The 17,499-nt window shown below is 32.7% G+C and overlaps 2 protein-coding genes across 3 annotated transcripts in view; one reads left to right on the top strand and one right to left on the bottom strand.

The window, feature by feature from the left end:
• Muted (biogenesis of lysosome-related organelles complex 1 subunit 5) overlaps positions 1-8,399 on the bottom strand; it is a 50,349-nt gene extending 41,950 nt beyond the window's left edge. Inside the window, exon 1 of the mRNA XM_072908216.1 lies at positions 8,273-8,399. The gene's annotated coding sequence lies outside the window, so the exon portion shown is untranslated. The remainder of the gene's footprint in view (positions 1-8,272) is intronic.
• The window catches only part of LOC140674569 (uncharacterized), a 59,806-nt gene that overhangs the window by 22,879 nt on the left and 19,428 nt on the right, over positions 1-17,499 (top strand). The window contains exons 1-2 of one of the 2 annotated variants that reach the window (XM_072908206.1): positions 8,948-9,089; positions 9,804-9,899. The exons of the other annotated variant lie outside the window; for it this stretch is intronic. The gene's annotated coding sequence lies outside the window, so the exon portion shown is untranslated. Of the gene's footprint in view, positions 1-8,947; positions 9,090-9,803; positions 9,900-17,499 lie in introns of those variants that run through there. 2 annotated transcript variants of the gene reach the window in all.

Genomic DNA, 17,499 nt, shown 5'->3' on the forward strand with positions numbered 1-17,499 from the left:
ATTTTTCCTTTATGAAAAAGTAAAAGGGACGAGAAAGAACCAATGGCCATATGTGAATATCCATGAAATAATTCCTAGTGTATAATTTAAAATCTATGATAAAAAAGAATTATAATAGTTGATAATAGTTGGCCAGGAACACTCTACATAAAAAAATGATAACTATGAAATTAACTCAATTTTTATAAAATTAATGTATTTCTGCATTTTTTTCGTATTAAACTAATAAAATTTATATAAAATATTTTTATTATTTAAGTTATATTACTTTTTTACTTATTTACTTTCAATTCATTATATTGTTCTAACACTATAGTTTGCATTTATAAAAGAACCATGCATTTCAAACGTTGAAAAAATGTACATTTTAAGAGCATGGTAAAAATTTTATGCGTCAGAGTGGAACGTCTATATAATTTATATCCATTTGCATAAAAGTTCGAAAAAAGCTTTATAATTGATAAAAGAGCTAATGATTAATGTAGAGTAGAGACTACATTCTGCTTTCAGCGCGATTACATAGGGAAGTAAATTACATAACCAAGCAACAGTGGATTTTCGATCCGCGTTGCTGATTTAGGTGACGTTAATGCTCGACGCTAATTCACATTGATTGTGGTCTGTATTGCATCGAATGTAAATACATTTGTTCACTCTTACACGGATGTTATTGCATTACAAGGATCATTAATTCTTATTGGCTCCGTACAATATTATTATTTCGTTACAAAAAATATCTTTTTAATTAAGAATTTTCTCAAATTTCTTGTAGATTATTCAATACTCTCTTCCATTTATGAGAGAGGTGTTTGCAAGGCTATATCATTACACAATAGAAACCTAACCCTATCATACAACATACAATAATTCTTAAAGAGTTCAAGGATCATGTACTGTATCAATTTACGAGAAACTCAATTTTCCCTTAAGAGCTTTCTTGAGCGGTCTTCCTTGATCCGCCTGCAGGCGGCCGGAAATAAAAAAGTGATTGCGGAATATCCGTGGCAAGAACTACCCCATATATAGCCCCATATATAGCCAACTTCCGTTTAGATTGTAAATAAAGCTCCCGTAACTTTTCACTTTGATAAGATTACGATTGCAAAAACTCCATAGAATCCGTAACGCCTCATACATGTCTATTAATCTAGATTCAAAAAATAGTACTGTGGAACAGAAACTATAAAATATTCTTTATAATGTGCTATGAATTATTTTTGTAAATTCAATTAATTTAATTCATAATTAATCCACAATTTACTTTTCAAGATTGCTCAAAAACAACGAGAAGCGAAGAACATTATGTAATATTACTAATATGTTAAGCTCACATTAAAAGGTTTATGCAAATGATATTTCAATTTTGCCAATTAAATATAGATCATTAGATTTTTGTAAATAATATTATTTTAAATCATTACTTAAATCCGTCGAAAATAAGTCAAATCGCAAAAATTTATTTCCTATTATTTAAATAAATATACGCATAAGTATTCGATTTTTTCATGTTAAATAAATAAACACAAAATATTTCGTACGTATATGTAAAAAAAGAAAAAAGAAAACGTTTATTCGATGTTTTGTTACTCGGTAAGTCTCATTTCTCATCGATAAGCTACATTTTGCCGCAAGTACTCGCCTCTTGCGCGATTTGCATACAGGAATGCATTCGGAATATATGTATGTACATCATCCGCGCTAAGGTAAAACATTGCCGTCGTGGATGAGCGCAGAGTAAAAAGAAGAATAGGTGAAGGGTCGAGCGTAAAAATCTGGCATGAAAAAGGCCGCGTACAAAAGGGATCGCGAAACGGTTCAGCCGTGAACGAAAATGCATTCTATATTGTGTGACGTAGGAGCGAGAAGAGGAGCTCTCTCGCAGAAGTAGCGGATAAATTCGTACACGTAGGTGCATCAACGCAAGAGCGGCGCGACGTGGATGTTGGGAAGACAAGTTTGCGAGTGAGGTGGAGAGAATATCGATTGCAACAGATTTTTTTTTCTCCCTTGGCTCCCTTTCAACGTCACCGCCGCTTTAGTCTACGAACGACGAAGTTCTAGTTGGAATCATTTATACGCTGCAACACGTGCACGCGCGAGGTTTGACTGCACAGATTGCACCGATGAAGCTGTATAGTCGACGCCAAAAATTGAGACAAAATTGAGATCCTTACATAATTTCAAGGATTTTTATACAAGACGCAAGTGATCGTAATAATTGTATCAACATAATATTCATTTTTCATACATGCATTTTGACTGTATAAGTATATAAAAAATAATAATTTTTAAGTAGATGCTTTTTACGGTTTTGTAGAACAAATATGTAAAAATAAATAAATTATGTGTAATTGATAATTAAATTAATTTTCTAATAGCAATAATTATTTTTATATTCCTGTATTTCGATATATGTATGAAGTGTCCGGATCGAATTTGTATTTTAACTATGATGAGTATGTTAACAACAGTGCTTTACTTTATAACGTTATGGCAAAGTTATGTATATCATTTTTAAAAATCTCATTTATATACTAATAATTATATATTAAAGTTTCCTCTGCCTCAGTTGAAATTTTCTGCAACTTTAAATTAGTTGTATTATACTTAAATTACATAATTTTACGTAGTGTGTGTAAAAATTTAAATATTAATTGAGAACTCTTGAAAACCCTCGTGAAAATGTTAATCAAAGTATGCTCAAATTAAATTTACGATTAACGAAGTTTATCTGACGTTTCGTAGCAAGAACTGCGACTAATTCCAATGTACATACTTGAAAGAATCTGCATTTTTTTTAAATATAATGATTATATATTTTAAAAATTTATTCATACTGATAATTTTATATAAACAATTCAGGTTTTGCACTTTACAATTTTTGTGTGCCCTTTTTTTAATTTTTAGAAAATAATTTAATATTTAGAGCAAAAATGCCTGCTTTTTATTTAACTCGGAATATACGTTGAGATAAAAAAAACCTAGTATATTACAGATATTTTACCGAACAAAATATAATAATTGCAGTTTAAACTAAAATGCAACATAACCGTTCATCCCAACATGCATATGATGCAAGAAAATGCATTGCGTGACCTACATACCTGATGTTCATGGTCTTCGTAACCGTGTTATGTGTATGTACTAGAGATGCAACCACCAATTTTATCGATTAGACTTTTTACTTTCTTCTTTTTTCCATTTAAATATTTATTTTAAATTAAGCGATCTTGATCTGGATGCAATCATTATTATAGAAAATAGACATTTGTTTGCGCAAATATTGTATAAATATAACACCGATAAATTTTAAATTGTATATTTATAATGAAAACCTATTTTAGAAAGATTTCTTTTGCTTTCTAATATTTATTTTAAGAAAAAGACTTTAAATATCAGTTTTATATAATTATTTTATACATAATTTTAATCTCTAATTACATATGTGTGTGTGTGTGTGTGTGTGTGTGTGTGTGTGTGTGTGTGTGTGTGTGTGTGTGTGTGTGTGTCATAGGGTCTCATTTTATTTGTCACGGACTGTACTAGACGAGACTAGATAGTAACTTCGAGCACGATAGAATCAGGAAATCGTACATCCGTACAGTTCCATTATAGACTGAACTATGGTTTCCCTAATGCTGGATTGTAATATGCAAGTACATTTGCAGAATGTACGATACGATTTACTGTATTGTGTTTAGCAGGGATAATTGTACATCAAATATTATATGTATATTAAACAATACGGCGTATGAAATGTCGCTTTTATAAATAGAACCAAACTGTAGAGAACCCCCTGGAAACATTAAAATTTAATTAAAGAGAGATAATTCAGTTCAATTACTAGCTGCGTTAACATTATATTACGAATATATTGGCATAAGAATAACGTGATATTCGAGGGAAAGATTGGATTTTAATCTATATTAACGATTGTAATGTTTAATCATTATCTGATATCATTCGATATACTGGCCTGTAGTTGCATGGTAACAGATAATAACTTTAATAGAGATTCAGGAAACTAAACTTTAGTGCATCCGCAACGTCGAACTACGCGTAATAATCTAATAAACACAGAGGAGATGTAATATGATTATAATAACGTTCTTTAAAAATGTATTATTTTAAGAATTTTCCAACAGATATATCTTGAAATTAATAAGCTTTATTCAGAATTTAATTTACTATTTGTAGACAACACGTTAAAACTTTGTTAGCGTATTATTAACTTCTATTTAATTATTGTACTGAATATCTAAAAAGTAATTACAGGATATAATTTGAGCCATTTTCGAATAAAGTTAAATAGAGTGGTTTGTTTTGCTATTCGAGCAAAATCGATTTGTTATAGAATTATGTAGTGACGATTATTCGCGCACCGATACAATGAGGTACATCGTAAATTTGGCGCATAAATTAGAGGTAAAAATAACTATTCTCTCGAGATCGATTGTATAATCATTTTGTGCCTATGGGAAAACACTGCGCCACAACCAATACGATTACAACATCGTAAGGTCGTTCCGTTCATTAGAAATGGGATCAGATCGTTACACACATCCGAGAAACAGAAGAATATAAGCTCCAAAGAACTGGAAGAATGTAAGCTCTAAAGAGCTTAATTTCTCAGAGGAACATCTTTTCAGTGAAAATGCAGAATTATAGCTCCAGGCTCTTAAATTAAATTAATTAAAATTGTGTGAGTATGTGCAAACTTGGCTGTGACTAAGAATTTTTATGTAAAATTAGATCAAAGTTTTAGATCACAGTTTTACTATCTGCGCAATTTTTAAAAATACAATTTTCATTTTTTAAAAACGGATTTCTTTTTTACAACACCTATCGCCATGTACATGTTTTCAATCTATATGCGAGATTGATCCCATCTCTATGACGTTCGCTTTAATACTGATACGTCACAACGTGCACGTGAGAGGCAAGGACTTACGTGCCGTGACCTACATTCAATATGCGTGCGCTTCCTGAATCCCTCGTCTGCCCCGATTCCCTTCCGCAAATGCAATCACCGACATTAGTGTTACACATGACAACATTGTATATTGTGGCGCGTTTAAGTCAATGCGATTATATGCGACGTACCGAGGAAAATCTCTCATGATTGTAATCTTAGCAATGTCACACAGAGATGCCCGAACGTTTGAATAGGGTAAATCTGCGTAAATATGCCATATATTATATAACTCTACACAATGAATAATCAATGTACGTCATCCTCTTAAATAATTGTATTGAAATACGCGAGATGTCATGCAAAAACCATGTTCACAGAAAAATATAAAGAAAATATTTCCTCTCGGTAATTTGTTCTTAATGCATTATTTTTATAGAGCACTTTATTGAGAAGCTTTTTAAAATATGAATATGAATTTAGAATCCACAGCGTAAAGAGAAAAATATAAAAGAAACGTTCGTATTATTTTATTTATTCTGAAAATGGAAAATTGTTCTTTCTTGCATCCATATTATTCTGGTAGTTCTGACGAAATTATACTGTCATACGAACTGTAATGTTAATTTACACTTGTATATTTTAAATTTATGTATTTTCAGGTGCACATTTCAGGTTACATGTGAAACACACGTTTAGCTATACACATATTCTACTGACACACGTTCAAAGTATATCAAACATTCCTTTCTATCATTACAACTGAAGAACAAAATTAGATATTTTATTTTTGAGGATATAAAATATGTTGTGAATATAAGTCAAGATAAATAATATTGAAATAAATAAAAAAATAAAATAAAAATAAAATAAAATTAATTAAAAAATATATATAAAAATAGAAAAAATATTAAATATATATATATATCGAGTCACTTTAAGGGATATTAATCTAGTGTGCAAATAATTAAAAATTCTTGACAGATTCTATTTTTCCAGTTCGTCGCTAATGTTCACACTTAATTGCTCATCGATTGCCTAACAAAATTTCAATAGAACGTCTGAAGCAACGTGCCGATATATTGTTGAAACGCAAAAGTTTGTCGCAACTATTTATTAACGTGACATATATTTCTCATGACGTAACAAAATTGCAAAATTGACGCTCGTATTATTTTATATTTTATGGTTTTTATCAAGTTATACCATATGCATATTTACGGCGTCGTTACGTTTGCCATGATCGATTTGATACAGATGCAATAAAAAACTTGATAGCAGGATGGTTAGATATTTTTTATATAGCGCATGTAAAAGGAATTTACGATTAAAGGAAACTGACGGATGTAACCGAAAGCCAATAACTAAAGAAAAACATTTGCTTGGAAAGACTTTTCCGCTACTTACAAGTTTTCATTTAAGTTTTCCAACGCGCATAGTACGACTTAAAGATCATACTTTAATAAGATCATACTGTCCAAAAGAAACTGCTCGTACAAAGACATTGGAAAGTTTTTAAAGGCGCGAATATATACGTATATAATAAGATTATGAAACTTTCGTAACCATTCCCTTTTATGACTTTATCCTATCCGCGTTTACAAGCCCGAAATACGCGTTGAAAATGAGGAACATATCCAAAGTTATAAAATTGATTAAGTATCTTGTTCCTTTTGTTACGGCTCATTTAAAATGTATCTGTACTAGTCACATTTATGCACTTACTTGTGTATCCAGGATGATCCATAATTAGGATGTTTCTTTTTGACGAACTTGCAATTGATTTTTAGCTAAATTACAAATTAACGCAAAAATACTTAAAAAATGATTATTTATTCATTTTATTATTTCTATCAGCGTTTTTGAATTTTATTAAATACTGTATTTAATACACAAATTATAAATCAGTTAGAATACGATTTGAATCAAATGAAGAATTATGTTTTGCTATTTGTTTTACTTTTAAATCTTACAAGTATTCAAGAAAGTCTTTGATTTTCAAGTTTAATAATTTACCGAGAGATTGTTAATTTTTCACTATTTTTCTCTTAAAAATGCAATTCTCATTCAGATACAAAATCAATAAAAATTACTTATTTATAATTTAATAATTTTAGTGTTATTCTGAAATCTTGAGAAGGAGCTATTGTGCGTGATTGAACTAGAATATGTATATTATTATTATTCAGAATATGTAAATTATTATTTATTCATTTCATTATTTCTATCAGCGTTTTTGAATTTTATTAAATATTGTATTTAATACACAAATTATAAATCAGTTAGAATACGATTTGAATCAAATGAAGAATTATGTTTTGCTATTTGTTTTACTTTTAAATGTTACAAGTATTCGAGAAAGTCTTTGATTTTCAAGTTTAATAATTTATCGAGAGATTGTTAATTTTTCACTATTTTTCTCTTAAAAATGCAATTCTCATTCAGGTACAAAATCAATAAAAATTACTTATTTATAATTTAATAATTTTAGTGTTATTCTGAAGTCTTGAGAAGGAGCTATTGTGCGTGATTGAACTAGAATATGTATATTATTATTATTCAGAATATGTAAATTATTATTTATTCATTTCATTATTTCTATCAGCGTTTTTGAATTTTATTAAATATTGTATTTAATACACAAATTATAAATCAGTTAGAATACGATTTGAATCAAATGAAGAATTATGTTTTGCTATTTGTTTTACTTTTAAATCTTACAAGTATTCGAGAAAGTCTTTGATTTTCAAGTTTAATAATTTACCGAGAGATTGTTAATTTTTCACTATTTTTCTCTTAAAAATGCAATTCTCATTCAGATACAAAATCAATAAAAATTACTTATTTATAATTTAATAATTTTAGTGTTATTCTAAAGTCTTGAGAAGGAGCTATTGTGCGTGATTGAACTAGAATATGTATATTACGATAATAGCTTTTAATGGGTTAAAGCGTGCACACAAGTCGACGGGAGACGCCAAAGTGGCGGCTGGGTTTCTTTGAAACTTCTTCTCCCACTCGTTAACGCCATTACTCAGGCAGATTGTTGTCACGTAAGGTGGAATGAGCAAAGTCGGCCGCCGGGGAGACGCGTCGGCGCCGCGGTTATTAAAATTATAAATTACGCTCACGTTTCAGGCCCGCAAAACGGCCGTGAAATTTACGCCGCGTCCATTTCGCAAATTCCCCGCCACCCCATCGACATTAACCGTTATAACTCGTGTGCCACTTTATCCAAACATATTTATATTCATTACTATATATATGTTAATATAGATGTAAAACTATATAGATACACAAAATGTTGTGTACATCAAAGAATCAGTCATCATCACAAAAATAATATGTAATTTGACTCACCGCCACTGATGTCATCTTCATATCTTTATTACTGGACACTGGCGTCGCGTTCGCAGAAAAATATCTCTAATTAATTGACAATGATTTCTCGCTCATTTGGAGATATATGAGTAAACAAACGCGGAAAAGGATACTCTTGATAAGAACGGGATCAAGTTTCACGCGGATCATGTTGCGTCGTTTAACCTCACTTGTTGCCTCGACTTCGAAATATCGAAGAACGCATCGTTAATTTCAATTACACACAGTAATTGGTATCACATAACTCGTCCGTAAACTCGACACTCCCGACACTACTCGTTCGGTCACGGCATTCATTCCCAATTCGGAGAATTATATACGAAAACATGGAGAGAGAGAGGCACACGATTGCGAGGGAAGCGGGAAGCTTCGAGTCGTGACGTAGTGTAATGAACTCCACGCCAGATGACCGCGTCACGTGTACCTATATGTCACTACGCTAGTCAAATAATACAGTGACACGCGGGCCGAATATCGGAGAGCATGCCGTTAATTCCGATCGCGCGAGTTAATTAATGCGTCACGAAGCTCGTTTCGACACTCGTTCGGCCGCGACTACGTTCGCTCCCGGGCTCCCGGAAAAATATGTGCGAAATTCGAAGAGATCACGAGGACGTTGCGAGACGTAATAAACTTCTGCGCCGAAGGTGATCGTGTCACATGTGTCACTACACTAGTCGAACGAAACGTCGCGTCGCGTCGCGTCAACAACATTCTTATTGTATTGTCCCCTACCACTTCTCACGTACGAATACCAGCCGGAATATCTCTCATCTGTATATAATATGTATATCAGGTAATATAATTTAATCTCTCTCGTAAATTTTTGAATATGAATTTATCGAAATTTAAAAATAATGTGTTCAAGATATAAAGAGAGTTAATATCTTAAAAGTGATTGTCGTGTAGTTTGATGTAATCTTTTTATTTGAATAATTAAATTGTTAGCTCTCGTGCTTTAACAATGTAAAGAGAGGAAGAAGATTGTTTTACTTGTCGTATTGAGATATACAAGAAAAATTAACTCTTATCGCGTAATTATGAATATTTTTTTCGAAATCTCTTCGCATATTATGTATATTTGTTTCGTGTACGATAGTTTTTATTTAAAAATTTAAAAATTTTATTTTAAAAGTGAATGATTTTCACATGAGTATTCTATCGTATATAATTGTTTCGATTTAAATTTCAACGACACTAGATTTTTTTCATATCTGTTGTTATTCCACAACATACCACGAAATAATACTTTGATAGATAAATGTATTATTAGACAATAATACATATTACATATGTTCGATTTAAATGTATAACACAGTAAAAAGTTTAAAAATATTTCAAAAAAATATATATTTAATAAATACTGGAAACGATATGTACATGGTTGGAAAATAATAGTTATACTTTTTTACAAAGAAATAAATATTAATATTTATATTATTCGATATTAATTAATCGACGGTTAGAATGTGTTAAACGAAATTACGAAAGAAATTTGGAACATTTCTAGTCATTGTCTCGACGAAGAGAACAAGTGGAAAAGGCAAGCGAGAGAAGCGACAAAAGGATCAACAAAAGATGATAGAATCGTCAGTTCCTTTGAAAGGTAAACGTTTAACTCTCTCTCTCTCTCTCTCTCTCTCTCTCTCTCTCTCTCTCTCTCTCTCTCTCACACTCTCTCTCATTCTCACTCTTTCTCTTTTGCGCGGATGCAGTGAATTCCTCCATCAACGGGTGCGAAACTACTGAAAACTACTTGGACCCGTGCGATGCGGCGCAGGCTTAACTTGGGGGGAACAAGCGTCGAAGTTTGGTTAAATACAAAATATAATAATGCCATGGGCCGTGCTAATGGCGCCGAAGTCATAGAAAACTTGGTCTTCACCACCCAAGTTTAAATGCAAATCTTAACGCTCTCCCTCTCTCTCTCTCTCTCTATCTATCTTTCTCTATATATCTCTTTCCTCTCTTTGTCTGCTTTTGTCTTTGTCTGCAACGTGCAAGCTCCGGCCGATTTGCGAAAACGAGGTTCCTGAATCAATCGTATCGTAACTCAATGGTAATGTCGCGCTAATTTATCGTATATTCATGGTCAATTAGGAAAACTCGGTGCTCGAATATTCATGGAATACGATCTATTTGCATATTTCGACATGTTCGACAAATATTTTCGACAATCAAAAAGTTATTGATTTTTAAATCAAATGTCGATTCACAAAAATTTTTACGTGAAATCTCTCAATATTTAAAATATTATTTGCTTAAAAAATTATATTTGGTTTTTTTTTAATTAAAAATTCCATAAACAACATATTTTACGCGTGGTCTTTAGTGCTTCAGAGTTTACTCAAATATAAGACACACTAAATCCACGTTAATAACACCAATCCTAGCGTGCGAAGAACTTTCTCTATTCTGAACAGGATGGAATTTAACGTTAGTCTCTTAAGCCAAATTCCCATCGGATACGACAGCTTCGTTCTATCCGATGGTTTCTTATCCCTCGAGAAGTACTTGATAAATAATGTTCGATTAAAGGCTTACAAGACATAAACGTAGTAGAGTGTCAGCAAACCGCTAATGGATAACGTTGGATCGCGCAAATATTTTTTTATATAAAAACCAATCACTTTCTCGTTGAGACACAATTCGTTTTGCTTCCCATTCCTATTTTACTACATGCTACTAACGTGAATCAATCGCAAAAGTTGTTTTGTTTTTTCCTACTGTTCACATTGTTCTTTTAAATCGATCGCTTTGCAAGCACTTACATCGTATTGCACCATCAACAGATTCTTCTTTTCGAATTCACTTTCATCGATTTACACAAGATGTTACTAAAATAACGAAACACATATTTTAGAAAAGAATGTTTTACCGTCAAAACAAGAAAGAAAAAAAATTCTTAGGAGAACACTGTCTTTTAATTATAATTATAAATTATATTAAAAAAACTACATTATTTAATATCTTACATAATATATTTGTAATATATTTTAATCAACTCCAAGTTCAGTATTTTAATTAATCTAAAAAAAAAAAACACGTTCATTATACCGCTTTCATTTTCTTAGATTGTTATGAAAATGATGCATCACAGTTGCATTATCGAGAAATTTCAGTCTAGCTATTAATCACACACGCACGGTGCTAAAATTACTGCTGTCTAATTATTTCCCGAGGGACCTGCCGCAAACTCGCACAAATTATTGTGCGCGTGCTAAGCACTTGACGCGGTCGTTATTTCGCATCGTCGGGATCGAAAAATTAATCGATCATCCGGCGACGATAGGAAATTCTGTGAGTGGCTGATCCGACGCAGTTGCAAACACATCCGTTGTCGGATTTCGAAACATTGCGCAACCCGGATTAAGTTGAAATTGTCAATTTAACAACCACTTCGGTTTCAAGTCAATATTTTTCGATGTTCAGTGTTTGTCCATCAACGAATTACTTTTGTACAGGATGGCAGAATCATTTTCGACCATATTATCAATTTCATTGTTCAGCAGATGGAATTATTTAACGAAATTTTATAAATATATATAAAATAAATTAACATTCTATTTTTACATGTTGTACATATACATATGCAATTTTACAAATGGAAAAAGTTTGGAGATGATAATAAAGTAAATTTCAATTATTGCGGTCTGATTAAATTTTAATTCATATTAATACTATGTGTGCATTTCTTTCAGTTAAATAAGTGTATTTCATTATTTTAATATTCTTCCAACTGACATTTGCATAATTATTTGCACATTAATTTATAATCTACTTTTCATTTTATCTCATCTCGCATCATATCCCGGTCATTCCTCAATTTCATTTAAATTACGCGTATGTAAAATTACACACACCATGCATGGGAATATCCATTAAAAAATTACGCGCGATGTGCCCATCCTCGTGTGAGCGGTTTAAAAGCATCCCGCACATACGGGACGAAAGCTCTCGATTTCAGAAGATTTCAACCCACCAATCCGGGATTTCACGGAGATTAACAAACACACATTCACGCTGGTGTTACGATGCTACCGACGAGGAAACCGGCACTGCTACAGCGTATGCATAAGATTCAAATTCACACGGTGGACTCGTCCGTATATATCGGCGGCGTATCGCCGTTTTTACACGTGGGTTTTTGTAAATAGCTTTTGCGAGACGCGAGGTTAGCGAATGTTCGTATGTGTGTGTGTGTGTGTGTTTGTGTGTGTGTGCGCGTGTGTCGCGCAGCGATGCGTATCCCACGCAGAGAGATTTGCGCGTACATACGTTAACCGCGGGCAACGGAGGATGTTGGAAAATATTTTTAGTTTTTGCAATAATATTTTGCCGGGGTGCACATACTGTTAGCAACGTTACGAGTATTAAATTTACCGCGGAAAAGTTACTCGGTTAATCGCAAGTGCTAATTAATGTAATTAGTTTTCCGCGCATGATAAACTTAATCTTGTTATATTATGCAAATTATTCACGCAACGCGTCATACGATATATGCATTATGAACTGGCAATATGACAAATATATTTCCAATCGCGCTTGTCAAATTCGTATATATAAATGGACGAAAACATGTTAGCGAAGCGAATAATTATTATTGGGAGAATGGCGGATGTAATCGCGCGTACCAGGCCTGGATAAAATTAGTGATGTAAATATTATGACATGAATGATAATATTCAATTGATGGCGAGATAAACTTGCTGCTACGTGGCAATTGCTGTTAATAAATGCATAATTATATGCATAAATATATCAAAAATTTTCACATATTATGTACAAGTAGTTTATGTAAAATCTTTTATCTCTAAATTTATCAAATACTAGTAACTCTTTAATTATTGCTATTTTATCATTATCTTTCTTATGTCAAATCAAGCATACTAATTTAATTTATACTTGAAAAGCATACCAATTACTCATTATTAATTAATGAAAAGTATATTGAAGAAATGTGCAGTAATTCATTAATTCTAAAGAACAGAAGATGAAGAGAAAAATTACATTAGGATTTAGACATGACGCAAGTTGCAACTAATTAGAAAAAAGAAGTTAATTAAAAGTATCTTGAAATTAACAAACGGAGAAATCTCAGTTAATAAACTAGTTTAATTAATATTTTTGTATCTTTTATTCCTCTCGACTATATTAAATTATAAGTTATAAAGGATCAAATGTTACTGACACATTTACTTAATTATAATTACTTTTTTTATTTTCTATCTCTCTGTCTCTTTTTCTAAAAAAGAATTATACATAAATTTTATAATTATAATTAATGAAAAATATGTTCGATAATTATCGCATTTTTATATTATAAATTCTTTAAATAAATTTGAAATTAGTGTTATATTTTTAAAAAATGGTTGTTTATTATCGGTAGCAATTTTTTAATTCGCAAATGATAGGTAACGTGCATAATAAACAATCCATTATCGCAAAACATCGTGTGAAATTGTCTGAAGGAAGAAAGAAGTTTTGTTTATCACTTTTGAGACTTTATTCTTGAAACTTTAAATCCGCAAAGACTTTTGAAGAAAGCGTATTTACATTCAATTACTTTTTGACACAAGAAAAACGTGTTTATCAAATTAATCAACTTCTCGTTAAACAAGCAAAAGTGGAACAATCGGCACGATTTCTTGTCGCTTCTTGTTTCCTCCGACGTCGCGCACAGATATTTAATTATATCGTTCTCCATTCGAGCCACGTTGCTATTTGGCACAATTCAAAATGGTATCGAGGAACTTCTTCACGGCGGGATGTCGCTTGATTCCAATCTCCCGGTCCAATCCAAGTACATAATCTACTTCGGAATTGTTTTATTTTTCCTCGCTTCTTCTTTCGCTGCGAAACGATCAGAATCAGTTACAGGGAGATAAAGGCGCATTCGTGGACGTCATTGGATTTTCTTTTAAACGCGATACTGCAGTTCGAGTCGTTTACACTCGTAATCGAGCGTAGGAATTCACGATGTGCACATTCAAGTTGTGTGCTTAAATTTTCCTTCTTCGTGTAATTTTCTTTTTTTTCTTTTTTTATTTTACTGCACAATTTTTCCTTTTTATTCGTCATTTCGCGGACGAAGAAATAATACGGGGTAATTTTAATTCGGTGCGCCTCTCTCTCCTCTTCTTTTTCTCTCGACTTTTCATGAATGGACCGCGCCGTCTACAGATGGCCATTTAATTTTTCCGCGCCTCGTATTTTGCATAATGGACTCTTCAGTGTTGCGTGGCGTCTTCTTCACTCGTGATGGCGAGAAAGAAAAGCGATAATTGCGTGCCGCTAATCGCCGTCTGTTTCCAATTTCATTTTGAGACGCGCATTCTCCTTTACACGTGCGTAATCTCGTGTCGGAATTTCCCGTCTTAATTACTTCCCGTCGCGCTGTCGCGTCGGATTAACTGTAGTACTTAAAAGTGTCGCGGTTATTGTTCATTTCAGGTAGATCGACGAAATATCACGAGACGTGAAATTGTTAGTCAAATCGACGTCGACAATATCGCGCGGATGCGCGTTGCTTTTAAAGGGTTATTGAAAAACTTTTACACAGCTCGCTATATTCCGAATCGCGTATACGAACGTAACGGAATATGGAAGCCTGGAATGTCCCTCGGGCAGTTTATCGTCAAGTGTTTTCGATCGATTTCTTTATCAAACCGCGGCGCTTGAAAAAGAAGAAAGGAGAGCAATTAATCGACTTTCAATGGCCCCGCAGATTGTCGGTGTTCAATTTCAGATAGATGATTAATGGAACATTTAATAGCTTCCGTCTAGCTAGATCAAAATATATAAAGTGCAAGCTTTATTTACGTGAAAAATGAACAATTCAACGGCATATTGATATAATTAATTGAATATAATTTATCACAAGGATTATACATATCAATTTCCTTAAAAATATATAATTAGTCTTAATTCCGCTTTGAAAGTTTTCCGCAAAACTCAATCACTCGAGTAATCTCTCAGCAATAATTGAAATAATATATATTTAATTAGTTTCTCCATTTTATACATCGTGATTATCTCAGTACCATTTCGTATATACGAGAATTCGAAACGTTTATAAGGAAATAAAATTAAGGACCTATAAAGACGCGAAATGGTTAATTGGAAAGGAAAGCTGCCTCCTCGATTGCGAATGCAATGTAATTCACCCCGTCGGGTCCTGGAATCGGTATCGATGAACTGCCGGGTTACTATTTAGCTGCGGTTGCCAATCCAATCAAGCCGCCGCTTGGGCTGGCACGACGTAGGGTTTGAGGGTGGTTTCTTCTTTCGTATATATATATACAGTGACTTCTTCGTTCTTTTACCGCGGCAACGGATCTTCAGCTAGGGAATGGCACGAAATGGCGGGACGACGTCGGAGAATTGCGACCGTACAACTTCACGAAATCTTATAGCTGGTCACGGATCGACTGCTTCGCAATCCCCGTATGCGATTCGCCATCTACCCTCCCCCCCTCCCCTCCGTCTTTCCCCCGAGCATACAGACTTTAAGCATGAAGCCATAAACGTGAAGTGAGAAACTTTGGAAACCTCCCTGTTTCTTCGACAAACTCGGGATGCGCTTCTCACCTTTCCCCCCCCCCCCCGCCCGAAGAGACACTTCGGGGCACGACTATGTTGAACCTATTTGCATTGAACAAGAGAGGGAGCGCGACGCTTAATAACTTTAGGATTCGAGCCAACTGATGTTACATACGCGATTGGAGGTCCGTATCGCGAATGGAAAAGCCACACGATCGAAAGGTACGATTGTGATGGCATGAACTTGCGCAAATATTCCAACCGAGGATTTTAATATCAGATCTCGAAAAGCGCGCGAGATCCGCCTTAGGCGAGAGACGCGTTTCATCCGCGAAACGTCGTTGAACGCGGTATGCAAATGCGACGCATAAGTTAGCATAAATAAGGGCGGTTCGTCGAGGACAACTGATTTTGTATCGAGTATGTCAGAAGACAGACGTAAGGATATATATACGCGAGATAAAATTATCTCTCGTTTTACAATATTTTTCAGAGTTGAAGTATTTTTTTATTCGAGATGAGTTTTCGCCTCACTTTTATCAAGTTAAAAATTTAACTCTGCAATTAAGATATTTTTCATCTGTCTCGTTTCATATTTTATTGTTGTTATAACTATATATAATTCCAATTACTTTTGTATAAAAGGTCTACGATATTTATGTCACCGTTGCAAACTTATTATGTCATCAATCATAATATTTTCTGATGAATTATTGTTAATTTAAATAAAATTATTTTAATTATTTTCATTATACATATATTAATTACATAAAATTACAGATTAAATCCTAAATCACAATTGATCATTGATTTAAATACTCAATAGTCATATTCGAGGTAATAATTAATACCGATTATACAATACCCATGATGAACTCTCCTATCCATTGTACTCCATTTTGATTTGAAATGTGAAATGAGCGCAGGTTGAAGACATAATTGAAAATGATAATAATATTCTTGCAGCTTCGCCCGCATGTTGAAATCCGTCTTTCGAGGGAGTAAATAACTGTTTTCAGAGTAAACTCGTGTAACTAAAACACGTTGACGTCTTATGCGAGATATATAATAATCCCCTTAGAATAGGGCTGTTATATCGAGTCATGAGGCGACCAAGACAAGGATGAAGACGGGGGGGGGGGGGGGGAGTCAATAGACTATATCGTGTCAAGATAAAAACAAAAATTTATTCTTTATTTTTTTTTTCAATATAAAAATATATAAATATATATATATTTTTTACTTCTTTTCTCAATATAAACAAAAATATATTCTTAACATTTCGAATATTTATAATCGTCGATAAGTAAACGAACAAAATAAAAAAATAAAAAAATTTACTTTTACATTACAATATTTACTTTTTTCAAAATATATAGACTCTATATGTATATATTTTATTATTCTATATTATAGAGCAATGTCTATTTTTTCTATTATTATTTTATTTTTGTGGCGTAACATTGATATTTTTAATAATAATTATTCAGAAACAAATCCAGTATGGGACAGTATGGCAGCCCTACCTCAGAATCAATGCGCAGCGTAAAATGTGTGCAGATTATAATAATTTTATCGTAACGTTCTAATGATTTATAATCACGGAGCATATATTATTTATTAATCTTTTTTAATCATTATTGTTAAACTCGTGAATAAATTAA

The sequence above is a fragment of the Anoplolepis gracilipes genome, chromosome 16 (assembly GCF_047496725.1).
Source record: "Anoplolepis gracilipes chromosome 16, ASM4749672v1, whole genome shotgun sequence".
NCBI lineage: Eukaryota > Metazoa > Arthropoda > Insecta > Hymenoptera > Formicidae > Anoplolepis > Anoplolepis gracilipes.